General features: G+C 35.8%; 1 long non-coding RNA gene across 12 annotated transcripts in view; it reads left to right on the forward strand.

Annotated features, from left to right (window-relative positions):
* LOC140611659 (uncharacterized) overlaps positions 1-18,948 on the forward strand; it is a 355,437-nt gene that overhangs the window by 238,208 nt on the left and 98,281 nt on the right. For 10 of the 12 annotated variants that reach the window (XR_012012751.1, XR_012012760.1, XR_012012755.1 and 7 more), the window contains 2 exons: positions 2,988-3,074; positions 9,663-9,876. This is a non-coding gene — a long non-coding RNA (uncharacterized lncRNA). The remainder of the gene's footprint in view (positions 1-2,987; positions 3,075-9,662; positions 9,877-18,948) is intronic. The other 2 variants (XR_012012758.1, XR_012012759.1) reach the window with 1 other exon arrangement.

Genomic DNA, 18,948 nt, shown 5'->3' on the forward strand with positions numbered 1-18,948 from the left:
GTGAAAGCAGCCATAGAAAATATGAATGGATGTGCCTGGGTTCCAATAAAACTTTATTTACAAAAGCAGGTGGCGTGTGAAGTTGGCCCATGAGTTAAGTTTTCTGATATCACTTAATTTTTTTGTCTTTTTTTTTTTTTTTACCATTAGTATATTCAGCTTTGACTTACTTTGAAATAAAATTTCAGGATTACTAAAACCAGAGAAAGCAGATTGTCCTGGCATAAAATATGTAGGAAAAACATTATTCTGAAATATATATATTCTTCTATTGACTAATCATACTGACTTGCAAACACTATCCACATCATATTCCTTTTGCCCCTTCTCTATACACACAGAGTAACACATACACACACCCCAGTCTGATGGGGATTGCGGTCTCAACCAGTCTTGGTCACAACCCTCCTCACAACGAGATAATACTCATTTTGTGGCACTGTGTCCTTTCTTCCTATCATTTCTACTTCCTGAAATGCCCACACAGACGTTACCTACATAATGCTGCTCATATGTCAACAACGAGATGTGTAGACTTAGAATGAGCATGACTCTTGTTTTTCTGCGTACTGTAATCCTTGATGATACTCATCTTACTATGGCATTTATTGCCTGTGACAAATTATTTATTTTCTGTGTGTTTCTGTTTTAATGCTGATCTAGGATGTGAGGATTCAAGAGTGAATAAGTCCCAAATTCCTTACCATGTTGAGTTTAGACCCTGAGGTAGAGGAGACAGTCATTTGAGCGGTTGTTTCCTTATGCCCTCTTGCTTTTATTAAACGCTGTTGTGTAATATAGCATTCCTTTTCACTAAGGTTATAATGTGCTTGAAGATAGAAACCAGTTCTGCTTTTTTTTTTAAGATTTTATTTATTTATTCATGAGAGACACAGAGAGAGAGGCAGAGACACAGGCAGAGGGAGAAGCAGGCTCCATGCAGGGAGCCCAACGGGGGACTCGATCCCGGGTCTCCAGGATCATGCCCTGGGCTGAAGGCACGCGCTAAACCCACTGAGCCACCCAGGGGTCCCACCTGTTCTGTTTTGTACATATCTCACAATAACTACTTGGTATTTTTATTGCCAACATTCAGAAACAAAATGATGAATACAATTAAAAGGTGAAATTTCTTTTCTAAATTGGAACTTCATTTAAAAATTTTAGATACTATAATTGCCACATTTTCTCAACTATTTTTGTTTGTAAGAATACCATGAGTTTTATAACTGCAGGTTACTCCTTTAGTTTCTCTGAAAATTAGAATTTTGATGAAGAGTAAACCGCATTGACCTGACGTAAGGGAGCACTGGTGCAGGTTGAGTGAAGGGTCACTAAGCTTAAAGAAAAAGATGCATGGGCTGACTGAAAAGAGACTACAGCTCTCTTTTAACTTGGCGGTTTTCTGATAGTTGGGAGGAAGAAAGCCTTTCTGTGATGAAATTATTGCTAAATCAGACCAAAAAAGAGAGAGAGAGAGAGAGAGGTGGAGATTGATATGACAAAAACAATTTTTCTTGATTTCTTTCCTCCATACATGTCACATAAATATTCAAAGAGAAAGTATGCAACCACAGACCTACTGTGGGTCACTTACAAAAGTCACTTCACTACTCCTTCTCTTTAAACGCCAGCCGTCTAATTGTGAAATTAGATTTTCAATTTCTAAATCAAGTCAAAAAATGTGTCAGAAGTATATATGGGTTAGAAAGGACTTAATTCTAAATTACATGAATTGAATATTGTTGTGAAGGTGTGTTTCTCCACTTATTATTTTGACGCAAGTCTACTGCCTAATTTGCTTCCAACATAATGATGATGGCATGAGCCCAATATTTAATTAAGACCTATCTTCTGATAACTAATGGTTGGATTTGACACCTTTTTGCTATATCCTAACATGGTTGAGATTTTGTGAAGGTTTTGGCTGAGATCCAGTTATCACAGCTGTTCTCGTATGATCACTGCTTTGAGAAAACTGGTTTTCCCACCTCTAAATCCCTATTTTTAAATGTAATTTTGCTTGAGAACTTCTTTTATCCTTTCTGACACATACTTTCCTTTGGAGGGAAACTTTTATCATTGGCTACTAAATACTGTTCACAACTATTACTCATCTGTGATATCATTATTAAGTAAATCACCAGAAACTGTCCAAAGTCAAGTGTTATAGGGAGGAGAGTATTGTTAAAGTACAGAAGCTTCTAGAATAAAGAAGCAACACATAATGAATATACGATAAAATGATTAAATTGCTATAAACATATTAAACCCATGTCTTCATAGCATCTTATTCTTTTACCCTTATAGACAAGATACAAACTTCATATTGGAATAGGAAGGCAAGCCTGCATTATCCTAAATCTGTGTTTTCTTTTTAAAATGAGTAGTTAGCATTTGTTTTTATGTTAAAAGGGAAATGCTCCTTCTCTATAGTGTTCTTTAGTCATATTTTCTAATTCCAAATACTGAGATAATTCAGAAGTAAGACACATAGAATGGGATTTTAAGGTCCCAGAGTGGAAGCAGGAACAAGATGGGTTTCTTTGGAGTAGCACTTAAGGGCAATGGAGTGAATCCTGGGTTTAAGTTTGACATTGCACAGCTAGTTTAAATATAGCTTCCCATTGGGACAAATGTAGTTTTGCATTAGATTAACCACACTTATGTAATTATTGTAGTCACTATTTCTGGCATTGTGATGATGTAAACTCTATAAACTCCAAGAAAAATCTGGGTCTGAATTGTATGTGATTGAATTTTGTTTTCTGACTTTGCTTGGTTCATCTCTGTAGGACGTGCCTACATAAAAGGAGTGCTATAACAGAATTGCAAATATGACAGTAGCACCAAAATTTCTCATTTGATCCATTAGATCTCATTTTGCCTTGGGCTACACTAATTTTGAGTCTTGACTAACTCGTTTCCTCTTTTGCTTAGGCAATCTTTGTTGGAATATCAATTGTCTTTTATTGTCTTTTCTCCAGTTCTCTCAACTTTCAACTTTGTCCCCTCAAATTTGAATGAGATCTAATTTTACCAATCCTGGGTATCCACTGGCTGTTAGTCTGAAAGTAAGTATTACTTTATGTATAATAATATAAATATATTAATATTAGTATTACCCCTTACAGAGAGCAAATAGTAACATACAGTTAACTGTAACTTGGATTGTGTATAATTTTTTTTTAAAGACGTTTGCCCTAAATGGCACTATGACCCTCTCTGAGGTTCCCTATAATCTTTTCCTTTTCTGATAATTCAATTAATATACCTCATTTAAACAAACATATATCCTAACTTTGATACCTTTTATAGCCAGTTATCTATAAGCGATGATATATCTAAGAATGTTAAAGAACACCTTCAATTCCCTTATTGATTATTTAAAAGTCTAAACATAAAGGATTTCAAACATAAAGGCCTGACTTTGTAGGTATGAGACCCATGCAGTTATACAGGGCCCCACACTGACAGGTAACCACACATGGGATAATGCTCTGCTGTCTTTGTCTTGAAGTTCTTAAGAATTTTTTAAACAATTTCATTTTTCACTGGACTCGACAAATTATGTAGCCAGCTTGCTTTTGAAATTTGGCAGAGGCAGTAAGAAATCTGGTCATAGGTGATTTGGGACATTAATTAAGGAGATAAGAACTATCAAGATAAAGGGAAAACTTAAATTCAATAAATATTAAGTGCATCCTATTTGGCAGGTACTGTTCTAGGAACTGTGGATATGGTAGTCAAGCAGACAAGCAAAATCCTTGTGTTATGGAGCTTGCGTACTAGAGAGGAGAGAGAAAATAAACAAATAAAGAGACTACTTTGTAGTATGCAGGGGATATGAACCAGGAAGAAAGTAAAGTATAAAAGGAATGAAGAGAAACAGGAGGAAAAGACCACCAACCAGAACAGGATGGGATAGAATTGTAGCATCAGTCGCCCAGTCTGCTAAAATTATCTCTGCTTTAGGACAAACTTACTCTCCTCTCTGATCCTTTCATTTGAAAGGAGATCATTAGTCTGTCATTTAGGTAAGAAAATGGAATTGGTGGGAGGTTTCTCTGTGAATTTGTTGAAATCAAATTTGTAGTTCATTAAAATTGGTCTCTAGCTCAGAATAAATTCTTTTCTACAGCAAATGGTGGTGGTGGAGGTGCCTGTGACCAGGGCATTACCCTTATTTCTGCCAGCTTAATTGTTTCTGTCCTAAGAGAAGCACAATCAGAGAGATGATCGGTCTTGGTGTTTGTAACAGGTGCATAATAATTGTGCAAATATATTTAAAGTTTTAAAAGAGCAAAAAATAAAAAAATGAATAATTAAAATAAATAAAGGAGCATCTGAGTCAAAAAATATAAAGATATAAGATGATCAATTTTCCAAGCTATTTGTCACTTTAAAAAAAAATTAAATATCAGAAAACTAACCTTATGATATTACATACTATTGGAATATTGTATCACTTAGGAGGAGTATATATTATTTTTAATTGCACAGATGCAGTATGTATGTGCTGACTTAATGTACAAGTAATGAAATTAGGCCATGAGGTAAAAACACAATGGTCATTGCAACATTCTATCCGCATCACCTAAGTATTATAGCATCTTTACTAAAATGAACTAAATATAAAATAAACTAAATCACACACCATCCCACAATTTAGTCAAATATATTACCAACATGCTTTATGAGTTCAGGAAATGGAATTAACTTCGGTAAGCTTATTTCGTAAGTAGGTAAACTGGTAAATGTGTGGATCTTCAGAAGATTGAACTGCTTTATTTCCATCAAAAACTTGTGTTTATCCAACCTTGCATCCTTAAAGTTTATATTCAGAATTAAATTTCATGGAATTGTATATCGTTAATCAATGGCTGGATTGTGTGAAGTTAACGCATCTATTTGTACTTACTGCAGTGTCATCAAAAGTAGTCATCATTACCTAAATAATAACAGGCTTCATTAAACTCTATTGCTTTTGTCTGGACATCGTGCCACTGTCATAGTGTATTAAACAGATACAGTCACCTCTGTGTTTTACCATAGTTGGTTTTATGCGGATTGTGTACCTTTCTGTTTCTAATTTTCTATATTTTTCGGGTCCTGTTGCATTTCTTGTTTTGCCTTGTATTTAAAAAAAGCAATTTTTATTTTCAAATCTCTACTACTTTTTACATTTTTAAAAAGATTATTTATTTTTAGAGAGAGAGAGCAGGAGCGGGGAGGGGGGCAGAGGGAGAGAGAGAATCGCAAGTAGACTCCCCACTGAGCACGGAGCTCTACCCAGAGCTTGATCTCATGGCCCTGAGATCAGGACCTCAACTGAAACCAGCAGTTGGACACTTAACCAGCTGAGCCACCCAGGCACCCTACTTTTTAAATTTTTAAATCTTTTTTCAATAGGATTTGAAGCATAGTACATCAATTTGCATTTTTATTTATTCTTGTTAAGTTATGCTCCTGTTAGCCAAGTAATTTCCAAGAGGTCTTTTCCTACCATCTGTTCCAAAAACTGGGGGGAAATTTTTAATGGTACTGATATATGGGTATATCTCTTCAAAACATTGTGTCATTTTGATGGGTTCAGGGTGCAGACATAATCATCTAACTATTCAAATTAAATTAAAAAAAATAAAAAAGAAATAAAAAAGAAATTAAATTTAAAATCTAAGTGTGATAGTGGAAAAATCTGGAAATCTGAAAGAAATATTTTGGGTTTGAAATGAATTGTACACCTAATTCCAAATTATCTTGACGTCTATTTAACAATTTTTTTCTTTGATTCCAGTTATAGATCTAATAGATTAAAATAGGGACTGTTTTTTTGGAAAGATGTTAGTATGGATGCATTTGTAGGTCATGTGTCATTTTCAGAGTATCAAGTAACTTCTGTAAATTTGTAGCACTTCACATGGAAGAAATCAGCACATACTGTGTATGTGGTTTACATTTCAATCTTTAAGCATTTCAACTACCTAAACTAATAAAAATGTTGGGTAGATTTATTATTACCATTAATGTAAAATTAATTTATCATAATTACTATATTATTACAATCAAATGTGAAATACCTTTTGTTAAAAATTAGAAGCATTAGTTAAAAATTACTTTTAAGAGTAATAAAAAATAAGGTTTCAAGTTCATATTATTATAACACCAATGTAAAACTAGAAATATGAAAATTAAAATGTTAATATCTTTATTTTTAGCCTCTGCACAAATTTTAAAACTACGTTAACAAACAAAAAATCCTAACAAGTAAAGTAAATGGGGAAAAATGATAAGATATTTGCAACATATATAATATTGCTGAAAACATAACTTTCCTGGGGTGCCTGGGTAGCTCAGTCAGTTGAGTGTCTGACTCTTAGTTTTGTCCCAGGTCATGATCTCATGGTCCCTGGGATCATAGGGCTCTGCCCATAGTGAGGAATCGGCTTGAGGATTCTCTCCCTCTGCTCCCCTCCAAATCATGTTCTCTCTCTCTCTCTCTCTCCCAAATTAATGGATAAATCTTAAAAAAAGAAAAGAAAATATAACTTTTCCTGTCCAGGAATTTAAATTATAGTTAGTTAACATATAGGGTAATATTGGTTCACTTACATTACTTACATATATGACACTTGGTGCTCATCTCAAGTGCCCTCCTTAATAGAGATCACCCATTTAGCCCACCCTCACCCACCTCCCCTCCAGCAACCCTCAGTTTGTTTTCTTTAGTTAAGTCTGTTTCTTTTTTTGCCTCTTTTCTTTAATCCATAGGTTCATCTGTTTTATTTCTTAAATTCCACATATGAGTGAAATCATATGATATTTGTCTTTCTCTAACTGACTTATTTTGCTTAGCAGAATACAGTCTGGCTCTATCCACAACATTGCAAATGGCAAAATTTCATTCTTTTGATGGCTGAGTAATATTCCATTGTGTATATAGATATACCACAGCTTCTTTTTTTTAAAAAAGATTTATTTATTGATTGATGAAAGACAGAGAGGCAGAGACACAGAGAGAGGCAGAAGCAGGTTTCCTGCAGGAAGCCCTACACGGGACTTGATCCCAGACCCTGGTATCATGCCCTGGGCCAAAGGCAGATGCTCACCGCTGAGCCACCCAGGCACCCAGGGAGCCACCCAGGCATCCCTAGGCCACAGCTTCTTTATCCATTCTTTAGTTGATGGACATTTGGGCTCTTTTCATAATTTGGTTATTGTTGATAATGCTGCTATCACAGCATTGGGGTGCATGTGCCCCTTTGGATCAGTATTTTTGTATCCTTTAGGCAAATACCTCATAACACAGTTGTCGGGTTATAGAATAGTTCTATTTTTAATTTTTGAGGCACTCCATATTGTTTTCCAGAGTGGCTACACCAGTTTGCATTCCCAAAGTGGTAACCCTGAAGGGTAACTAGTCTTCCCCATAGCTGTCATTGAGAAAGTGACTCTTCTACTCTAATAAAGACAGCCGTAGCTGCTCCCGAGACTCTGAGTCATATATTTTTATATATGATTATGGTTTTTCATCAAAACACAGAAACTTTTCAGATCATGGTTGTGATAATTGGGTACCTGGTCTTTCTTTTTTTTAAATAAATTTATTTTTTATTGGTGTTCAATTAATACCTGGTCTTTCTTAAGCCACTTTAGTATCCTACACGCACATTGCAAAATTCATCAGTTTGCCACAAAACAAATAAGCAAACATCATAGTAACAACAAGAACAGAAACTTCTAGGGCTAAAAAATCAGGAACAGTAACTGATAACAAATCTGAGTGTTCTGAGGGTAGGGATGTCTTGGGGGTAGGGATACGGTGGTAACACAGACATGCCTTCCCTCATTTCCAACCTACCAATCACACAGAGTGGAGACACATATCCCTGGCCTCCATTCTAGAAAGATGGAGAGAGCATATTTAAACATTTAGATGGAAAAAAAAAACAAAAAAACATGAAACTCTCAAGAGACTGAAATAAACTCAGTGATATTTGCTGGATTATAAAAGGTAAAGGATACAGGTTTAAAAGGCAAGGAGGGAGAGGGAAGAAGGGACCAGCCCATGATGGCACTTGTAAGTCAGGTTTAGGAGTATAGACTCTCTCCTAAAAGGAAGTGGAAGCCTATGAAAAGGTGTGGAGAAATACCGTAAGCTGATAAATGCCTCTCATGTTAGGCCACTGGGTAGACATAATATTACCTTAGTACAATAAAAAGAAATCACTGGAGAGATGATGAGTTTAGATGTCCAGACCTTGGATATGATATTTCTGGAAGACAGTCAAGCATACATGTGCATTAGACAGCTGAACATATATCTTTAGCAAGTGAGAGTGGTGTGATTTGAGACATGCTCTGTAGCTTTATAAAAATAAACGGAGGAATAAAAAACGTTACCAAAAGGTCACTTGTATGCAAGTACAAAAAGAAAATATTTTCTGTGAACTGGATGAACCACAGTGAATGATTTTGGATCCCAGATTCAGTAGAATTATGGGTACAGAAAACTAAGGGCAATCACATAAGGAGGAAAAGGAGACAATGAGTTTAATAAGTTACTTCAAGAAATTTAGCTATATTTGGAGAAGAGAAAGAAACAGCTATGTGATGATTGGGTTAATGGAATTTGGGATGCCTGGGTGGCTCAGTGGTTGAACGCCTGCCTTTGGCTCAGGGCATGACCCCGGAGTCCTGGGATCGAATCCCGCATCGGGCTCCCTGCAGGGACTGCTTCTCCCTCTGCCTGTGTCTCTGCCTCTCTCTCTGGGTCTCATGAATAAATAAATAAAATCTTAAAAAAAATTGCTAAGGAATGGAATTTCAAGTGTGTTTATGTCCTAATGGGAGTTGACCAACTTATTAAAAAAACAGAGAGTAAATAGTATAGTTTTTACAAAATCCAAGTATCTATTGTAACTACTCAATTCTGTAATGGTAGCTTGAAAGACATATATGTAAAAGGACGGGGTGGATGTGCTCCAAAAAAACTTTATTTATAAAATAGACTGAAGACTGGCATTACCCAAAGGCTATAGGTTGAGACGCCAATACAAATGCTAAAAGATGCTAAAGATATATAGATGTTGAATATTGTACCTGAATAAAAGTTATTTATAAAAGTATTTTATAAAAGTATTTAGAAAAGTTATTTTATAAAAGTAGCCGTATTTTGTGTGTGTATATGACAGCATCATTCTGGTACCTCCAGCCACCAAAAAATTAATAATAATAATTATGAGGTAAATATAAAGAAAATTTAAAAAGCACATTTTCCCTCTTTTCTATTTTGGCAAATTTTGGTGTTTTCTTGAGATATTTCTTCTGTATGTGTAAAAATTAGGGTTTCCATTTTATTAGAAGAAAGCAAGGTAGACTGATTTTCCAATCGCATTTAAACAAGTTTTCAATCAGATTGAAGCCAGCCAAGTCTCTCAAGCACTGGATTTTAAAAATCTTATTTAAGAAATGGTTAAATTTTTAGTTTGCCAATAACCAAATAGGACTGAGGACTCATAAGACAAAATCCTCATTATCAAATGCTCCTAGATTGACAGACTCTTCTGTTGTGATGTAAGAAGAGCAAGTGATGTATATAGAATGTTATGGGAACTCTATTTTTTTAAGATTTTATTTATTTATTCATGAAAAACACACAGAGAGAAGAAAGAGACAGAGAGGCAGAGACACAATCAGAGGTAGAAGCAAGCTCCATGCAGGGAGCCTGGTGTGGGACTCGATCCCAGGACTCCAGGATCACACCCTGAGCTGAAGGCAGACGCTCAACAGCTGAGCCACCCAGGTGGCCCATGGAATGGGAATTCTAAAGAAAGAATCATTTTAACCAGGAAACTGCAGGATATTAAATTTCAGGTAACTACTTAGAAAGCATAAAGTCTTAATTATCAGAATAAAGTGTTCCACTAAATCAGTGTGCTAATGTCCATATTATTTTTTCATTAATTATTCCAATTCCATCAGCCATAGCATCAGGAAGTTCAGTATTTTTCCCTCAGATTTTTCAAAGGCCACGACACAAAGTTATAGTCTAAAATGCCTATTTTCCACATGTAAACTAAAGGACTGCCGTGGTGGCATCAGCTCCCTATTTCTATTACTTCTACCTGTGAATATGTTGCTTTGTAGGTCAGTCCAGTGGGAATGCATGATGCTTGTCTTTTATTTTATGATCTCTTGTTCACATGGCTGCACATTCCACTCTGTTCTTCCAGGGAGGCTAATTTCACTCTCCGGTTGCTTAGGTTAGTAAAGTATGCCAGACACTTGGGTTCTCAAAGATGTAGCTCTTGGTACTTACATACATCAGTCCACAAATGCAAAAACCTTCCAAAGGGACGGGTTTAAGAGAGTTTCTGGAGTTTATTACCTCACAGACTCAGAACGACTGAACTTTTCTTACACATCAAGTATCTACTTCTGGGGATTTGGCAACTTTTTCTTTTAGATTCCAGAAAAACAAGTGGTCTGATTACATCATGTTTTCCCGAATATAAAAATATTCACCTAATAAATGTGTTGTTCTTAAGTAAGCTACATATTATTTTTCCAAAGTGTCCTGTTTCATTTTGCTTTAAAAATAAAAAAAAAGATAAGCTCCATGAACTGGCACCTTCTTTGCTGAATATAAAAGGTGATCGAAACATGTGTAAACCCATATATGCACAAGTAATCTTAGGTATGCCATTCAGCTATGTGAATATTCAGCATTCATTAGACCAAAAATAATGCCATAAATGTATGATCTGTGTCTTATTATCAGACTTATGATTTGAGTCTTCATTATCAGACTCCAGAATGCAGCAAAGGCTACCTCCCCCTAAGTCAAAAAGCCTAGCTACCTTTTACGGTAGCCTAACATTGATGCTTGCTACCCTTGAGGTCATAGTCCTCATGAGAGAAATGAGAATGTAGGCTTGGGGCTTTGTGGTATTCAAATGATTAATGTATTGATCTGCTTCAGTGGCTATTTGCAATAGAGGTGTGAGGTTATAACTAAAATGTTGGAGACAAAGCTCAAGACCCAATGTTCAAGTTTCATACTTAAGACATCTTCATGTGCAGAGGGCTTCCTACCTCCCTGCCCCAACTTACTTACTTCCTCCCCACCTCATTAGTGTCCAAGGAGGGGTCTAATATTAGAGGTGCATGATGCAATTAATGTTATGTTTTTATCCCTTCTTTTTGTTTTTTTTTGTTTTTTTTTAATAATAAATTTATTTTTTATTAGTGGGGGGTATTATGCTGAGTGAAATGAATCAATCGGAGAAGAACAAACATTATACGTTTTTATCCCTTCTTTACCATCTCTTTCTCAAAGGTAGACTTACAGTTTGGAAGCTGTAGAGAGAGGGGTGTCTTAGTTTAAAGGCCAGTGATCTTTGGCATATGTCCATGAGATAAAATATGGGTATTATATCTTAGGTAACCAAAAAAGCCTGTGCTGAATAAATTTGTCCTCCTTTTACCAGCTTTGGAGATGGTGATCAAAGATGCATGGTGAAAATCTTTTTAGAGACCTTCATTCTCCTTCCATATTATTAGGCAGCTGCAGCCCAGGCTCCCTGTAGGAAGAGATGGTCAAGCTCCAGGACTATCTTTAATGCTAGACCAAAAGCCCCAAATTTAGATGATGTAGCTCAGGGAAAGTCCCATAAACAACTGAGAAGCTTCTCAAGGGATTTGCTTGTGAATTTATTCACGCTCATTGACCTGTACTCTTCTTCCTAGAATGAATTCTACTTCCACTTGAAATCTCTAAATAGGATCGATGATTAGCCTTTCTTAATGGATGGCCCCTAAATGAAGTGTAAATGGGCTTCCCAGAATTTTTGAAAAGAGCTGATAGGTGGATAGATGCAATGGCTAATAGTGTATTTTCACCAGATAGTTCAGCATGAACTTGGATACTTTCTCTGTCCACAAGACCGAGACATTGTTATCCTATATGAAAACATCTGGTTTTACCTTCATCCTAGAATTACCTAACTTAGCAGCCTTCAAACCATCCTTAAAGTGTCTTTAAAAGCAGCTTACATGAGTAAGGATCAAGTTTTCATGCTATGGTACTTCTTCCCCGAGTGAAAGGAATAACACACAGCAAGTGGAAACTGAAGAACTAGAATGGAGGAATGATGCGATAGGCACGGAAGTGCAGTATGATTCATGTAGGCCTATCAGAAACATGCTACGTGATACAACGGAACCAAATTTCAGTTTCATGAATTCATCATCAGGTATATATTGAGCACTATAAATCTGGTCTTGTACAACAGGCCATAGAGGTATAATGGTAACTATTTCATCCTTTCTTAGAGACACTTGCAGCCAGGAAAGGGAGAAAACCCTAGAGGAAACTGTGATATCTGCTGCAACGATATAAGCACAAGACATTGCAAGAACACCTCATTCTCCCAGGAAGGATTTATTAAAGGATGGGAGACCTTAGCTCCTCGCCAGTTTGATAGGGCATGCCTCCTCCAACAAGAGAAGGAGATGTGGAAAGAGTGGCCGGAACTGCTACCTTGGCAAAAGTCTTCTGAAAGATAGGGGAAACCAAGAAGATAGATGTTCTTTTTTCAGACCTACGTGGCCTGTGATGATCAAAGGAGAGTAACTATAGGTCTTTTGTCTTCTGGTAGCCAGGTAATACAGGCTCCATCACTTTTTGTGTGAAATCAAACAAAACAATGGGTGCAGAGGAATGATGGGGAGCTTTCCAGCTACCGTGAAGACTGAAGACAGAGCTGGCACCAGAATGGGAATATGGAATAGAGCTAGAGCCTCAATAAGCACGACTGCCCCAATACGGCCATAACTCTCGGTAGCTCAGCCCTGTTGGTTTAAGACAATTGGGGTTTTTCTGTTTTTCTTTAAAATGGGGGTATGACAAGACTTTAAGATAATCAGAGTGATAGAAGCAAACATCCTAAATGATGTTTTATATGTCCTTCAAGATTCTCATGTCCAACTGTGTCAGATATATTTGTATCAGGTTACCTCTCAGTATGATATGTGTTAATAAGCTCTAGATATATGATTGCATGCTAGTCTTCTCAGGAAGCCAACGCAGTGAGACCTGCTCATTTATTTCACTTCTTCTATCATTGTGTTCTCTTTTCCTCGCATTGAAACATTGCTTGTATTGGTCACTGGCAAAGGCAATCTGCCTAACTAGATGGGCCAGAAATCTAATCTGGTGTGACAAATGAAAGAGACACATAATTGGCTATGTAATTCTAGGGTGGAACTGTTATCAATTTTAAGCAATTGATGTTCTCAGAATAACATTATACACTGTGCAAGTGATTACAATTACTCTGGGGAATCACTGAATGTTAACTCTAATCTTTTAGCGGGTTATAAAAATTAGCAGAAACTTTTGGTAACTGGTGTTGTACTCGCACATGATGACAGTCTGAGTTTAGCTTCTTTGGTACAAAAGGTCCTAAACATAAAGCTGTTTTCATCTTATTGTGGAAAATACCCATCTTTAAACACATCGTGACTGTTTGTTTTCCTGTAAGTGCGAAGACCATTTACTTTAGATCATGTCAAAGTCTCTTGCCTGAAATGCCTGCCAGGTGGGGGCACTTGCTTTGTTGACCTTCGCTTCTATTATCTCTACTTACTTTGTGCTCTAGTGAAACTTCAAAAACCACCGACATTTTTCTTGCAATTACTATTGCTCATACGCTTTTATACTCATCCTAATTTACCAGAAAACCGAACCTTTCGAGGTATGGAGAAACTGAAATTATATAGCTGAAACTTTAGAGAAACTCTTAACTAGGCCATATACAGAGTTACATAGTAATCACTTCCTGGCTTGCATCTAAGGAAATGATGAAATTTAGCCCAAACTTGGAAATGTCACTCTTAGCAAGAGACTGTGCTATACTACTGTTTATTTCTGGTCTTGCATTCCTCTAGTATGTCACATGTGTCCTTCCTAAAGCTTCTCAGAAAGTTGGCTCATTCTCCACTTCACTTATTTTAGTAGGTTCTGTATGATTTGGCAGACAGAAAGACACAAATGAGACAGTTCTCGATATGCCCACGTTCATCATGTGCTTACAATTAAACTATACTCTTCAGCATAGATGGATTTGCAGAAAACAAATTTCCACACAATATTCTGGATAACTCTGAAGCTGCAACATTTAAAATATCCAAGAGGCATTAATTCTTTATTATATCTTAAAATAGAAAATAACATTGCAACAGGACATAAAAAGCTTCCATGGCTATGTAGGATTCTTGATGTAGCAGTGATCAGATAATTTGAAATATCCTAATAGAATGAGAATAACAATAATAAGGTATATTAATACACACTGTTTTTATCAGGCAGTGTGTTTTATCAGGCATCACATACATTAAATTCTAATCTTTTTAACAAACCCTACACACTTGAGATCATTATCCACGTTTTAAGGATTAGGAGTTTGAGACTCAGGTAAGTCTTTTGCCAAAGGCCACATACATGGTAACGAAAGGGCCAGGACTCAAATCTAGTTTTGTTTCTTTCAAAACATGTGCCTTTTAAATGATAGCACCAAGCTCAGCTTCACAGTATTGGTTTGGTTAAAAATTTTCTGTCACAAAATACGTACATCATCAGAAATACATTGTCTTGATTGAAAAAGAAATGGTGGGGATATCAGGACCCCAAAGAAGGCAACATAGATATTCTGTATGTATATTTTACTCTAATAAACCAGAGGTCTAAGTTCAGAGTTCACAAAGACACGACCCACCAGTTAGCCCAATGTTTTTTCCAAGCAATTAACCAGAGCCATGATGTTTGTCATATGTAAGATAGTTTCAGTTTTTTCTTTTTTTTTTTTAACAAAACAAAGACTTAGTTATTAAAAACATTTTCTATGGTCCAATTATTATAAACACAATTATATTGGTTCTACATAATAAAAAATAATCTCAATGACTCTAGGAGTTCATCTGAAAATACTTAAAGGTAGATGTTTTCTGGACAAAGATTTCGTATGGATTTCAAAGGACTTCAAAATAAAATTAGCTCACCACTCCTATATAGCAAAGCTTAATCAGCCTTACAAGTTAAAGAAGACTTTTGTCACAGACAAAGGTTATTTTGACAAAGCCAAATTAAGGTCCAAGTAGGTCTTGATATACAGAAAGAACGCTGGGTCCCCAGTGAGTCTAGTGATAATTAACATCTGACTTAAAGAACCATTGGGAATGACTTGGAATGCTCTAATTGGTCCATCTTACTTGCCTGCAGGCTTTTCTGTTGTGGGGATGATTTAAGTCTCTTCTTGCTTTCAGCTAAATCTCAGCATGTCTCAGATTTCTAAAGCTACCTTTATCATTTGAGGCCCTAAGGAAAAAAAATGAATTGTAATTCAGCTTTTATCTTACTTCATGGAGAACCGCGAGTTTCTATAATATTAAAAGCAGAGCTGATTAAGAAGGCAGGAATCAATCACAAAATAAAGGCAAATAAGTAGGAATGGATCTTTGGGTGTCCACTAATATACATGACCTACTTTCACGTAAAATGTATCAGATGAATATATAATCTAAAAGAGTGATAAAGGATTAGTTCACAAAATCACTGAGGAGACAAATTGAAATATATTGAGTCAGTATAAAGGCATATGTTTGCTGAAACTTTTTAGTATTTGTCACTCCTGTAGTAAAATGAGACCTAATATTACCGAATGTTAACTGTATCACTTATATATTTGTATTGTTGCTTACTTTGAATGAAACCCATGGGAGGGTGGTTATGAAAAATAATGATATCCATTAAGAGTGAAGATCTAATTGAAGGCATTATCAAATGTGGTAATACTTGCAGCTGGACCACCATGGAAATGGAAATAAATATGCAGATGGTCGAAACCAGTCTGCCTGTCAATGAACCATTAAGGCACATTATCCCAGCTGTCAAAAATTTTTCTATTTATATTGAGTATTCATCTTTGCTAAGTGGTAGATGGGAGAATTACTCTATTTTTTTAAGACTATATTTTCATAAATTTAGAGAGTTGAAATTTTGCTCTCTGGAAGGTTTTTGTATTGGTTTGTTTGATCCCTTTCTTCTTCTGTCATAAATTGTACTACCCAGGGGATCCCTGGGCGGCTCAGCGGTTGGGCGCCTGCCTTTGGTCCAGAGCACCGTCCTGGAGACCCGGGGTCGAGTCCCACGTTGGGCTCCCTGCATGGAGCCTGCTTCTCCCTCTGCCTGAGTCTCTGCCTCTCTCTCTCTCTCTCTCTCTCTCTCTCCATGTCTATCATGAATAAATAAATAAAATCTAAATAAATAAATAAATAAATAAATAAATTGTACTACCCTAATTTCAGAGTATATATATTACATAATAAAGTACACATATTACACTATTACTGAATATATATATTTGATATCTGCCTTATTTCAACATATGCACATATTTATTTTTAATGTAAATTCCTTTCACGTAAGCACAGTCGTTATTATGAAGAAGGTAATTTGGTTTTGAGCTTCGCAGATAACATGTTCAGAAGAGAAATATTTAAAATCTCTTTGAATACAGAGAAAAATGGACAGCAAAATATTTTCCTTCCCTTTTTATTTTTTTGGTTATTTTTACTACACACACACACACACACACACACACACACTTTAATAAGAGTTTCAGTATTTCCATTATGCATTGATAGAAATGTCAGAGTGAGTAGAAAGTGGAGTCCCGCTGTCATTGAGAGTACTTGAATCTCTAATTCTGAATGAGTTATCTGAGGGTTGCCAGTAAGCATAAAGGAAAATTCTTGTCAATCTGGCACTTAATTGGATGTACTTCATTTTATTTGTAATCTCTGGAGAAAAGCCCTCTCAAACAGTGGACCCATAACATTTATAATTAAGATAGTGTACTTCAAGCTTTGCTTTCATTTGTACTGGGCAGAACTAGTCTTTTAAGATTCACATGAACACAAGGCATTAACTTGAAATATATGCAACAAAAATATTTTAAGGTAAATATATATGAGGTTCTGTTTTAGGAAGAGATTTATCTTAAATTCCTGTCATTCGTTCCTCAGTATTGGTTCCATTTTCATATAGGAAAAAATATTCTTTGTTGTATCATATTTATGAGTATGGTGAAGTATTTTGATACTAGTGTAAGTATCATAAAATGTTACTAGTAAGGATCTAAGGCATGATGGAAGATTGAGAACATGTTCCTGAATTGCCCACACTGAGATTCATCTTCAAATAATCAAGTGGTTATGAAACAAGAAAAAATATTAGCATTGGAAACCAGACAAAAGAAAAAAATGGTAGTATGTTCATGCCACATGTATAAAGACATGTCAGCTGGCAAAGTATGGGTAAAAGTAGATTAATGAAAGGAAAAATGTAGCACATGACCTGCCACAAATCACTTGTAAATTGATAGTGGATCTCACAACTTGAAGGAGTAAGGACTAGGTTGTGTCAGGGAAATCAGTAGTCTTCTAGCAATGATCTTCTGAAGTCCATGAGGCCATGTCGAATACATACCCCAGCACGCTGGATTAGTCTAGACTGCTGCTTAAAGTTGGTATCTGGGTTAAGCAAAGTGCCTGAGAACAGACTTACTGCTTTGCAGCTAGTCTATGGCAGGTGTTGAACAGCTAGCTCAAGCTCCTGTCCAGCTGCTTCTACAACAAACAAGGAGAACCACCCATCCTCTCCGTCTCGTGTTCTCTCAATATCTTGATTACTGTTAAAATCTCTAGCCAATAGGTCTCTAGCCAAATCTCAATGTTCTCAACACTTCATGGCAACTTGAAAGAAGAGAGAGGGTTTTCCACAATCTCTGGAAGAACCTACCTCAGAGCACAAAATGAAAGTTAATTCTTCTTCCTGTTAAACATGAGACAAAGAAAAAACTTATCTGAAATAAGAAAAAAATGTTGCATTTCAAAAGAAAGAGCACAATATGAAGAAACAAACATCTCCCAACAACACAAAATTATAATGCAAGTCAAAAGGGGTTCTGAATGGCTCAGTCTGTTGAGCATCTGACTCTTGGTTTCTGCTCAGGTCATGATCTCAGGGTCATGTGATGGAGCCCTGGGTCTGGCTCCTTGCTCAGCAGGGGGTCTGCTGGAGATCTTTTCCTCACCCTGTCCCTCTGCCCCTCCCCCACTTGCTCATGTGCTTACTCTCTCTAAAATAAATAAATCTTTTTTAAAAAAATAATGAAAGTCAAGAAAGCATATAGCAAATGTAGAATTTTGGAAAACAAAGAAAATGTAGAATTTTGTTCATTTGTATTTTTTAGTTGATTAAACTTAATATTACTTCTGAAAGATTTACTATGCATCAGGTGCTGTTCTAAGGGATACAAATATTAACATTTAATCACTAATAAATTCTATTATAATCCCCTTTCATAGGTTTGATCCTTAAGAAATAATAAAAACATGTTTTTTTTAATATATACAAAAAAAAAAAAAAAAAAGGGTGCCAAGAGAGAAGAATCTGAGATTGAAAAGGACCATGGCCCCTGGGATAATATGTAACACATTGTAGGAACTTCCAACAAAAATTTGTTGATATGAATTTTGTTTGGTCTGAAAGAGGATTTCTGATTATAAAAAAGTGTATCAGATTGGATCATTCAGACAAAACAATTGGTGCCAAAATATTAAAAATAAGCCTTAATATTTTCCATAGAACTAAAAATAAATGGTAGTGGTAAAAGTGAAAATAACAAAACAAGCATGGGTGAAATATTAACAATTTTTCATAGTATAATATGAAACAGGATCTCAGGATGAAATATTGAAGATGAGTGACACTGAAGAAATAAGATAAAAAAGTTGAAGAAAACTTCTTTTTTAATATAAGCATTTACTATATACTAAGTTACATTGATAATGGCGATGATGATAATTTACATTAAGCTAATA

Source organism: Canis lupus, chromosome 20 (assembly GCF_048164855.1).
Source record: "Canis lupus baileyi chromosome 20, mCanLup2.hap1, whole genome shotgun sequence".
Taxonomy (NCBI): domain Eukaryota; kingdom Metazoa; phylum Chordata; class Mammalia; order Carnivora; family Canidae; genus Canis; species Canis lupus.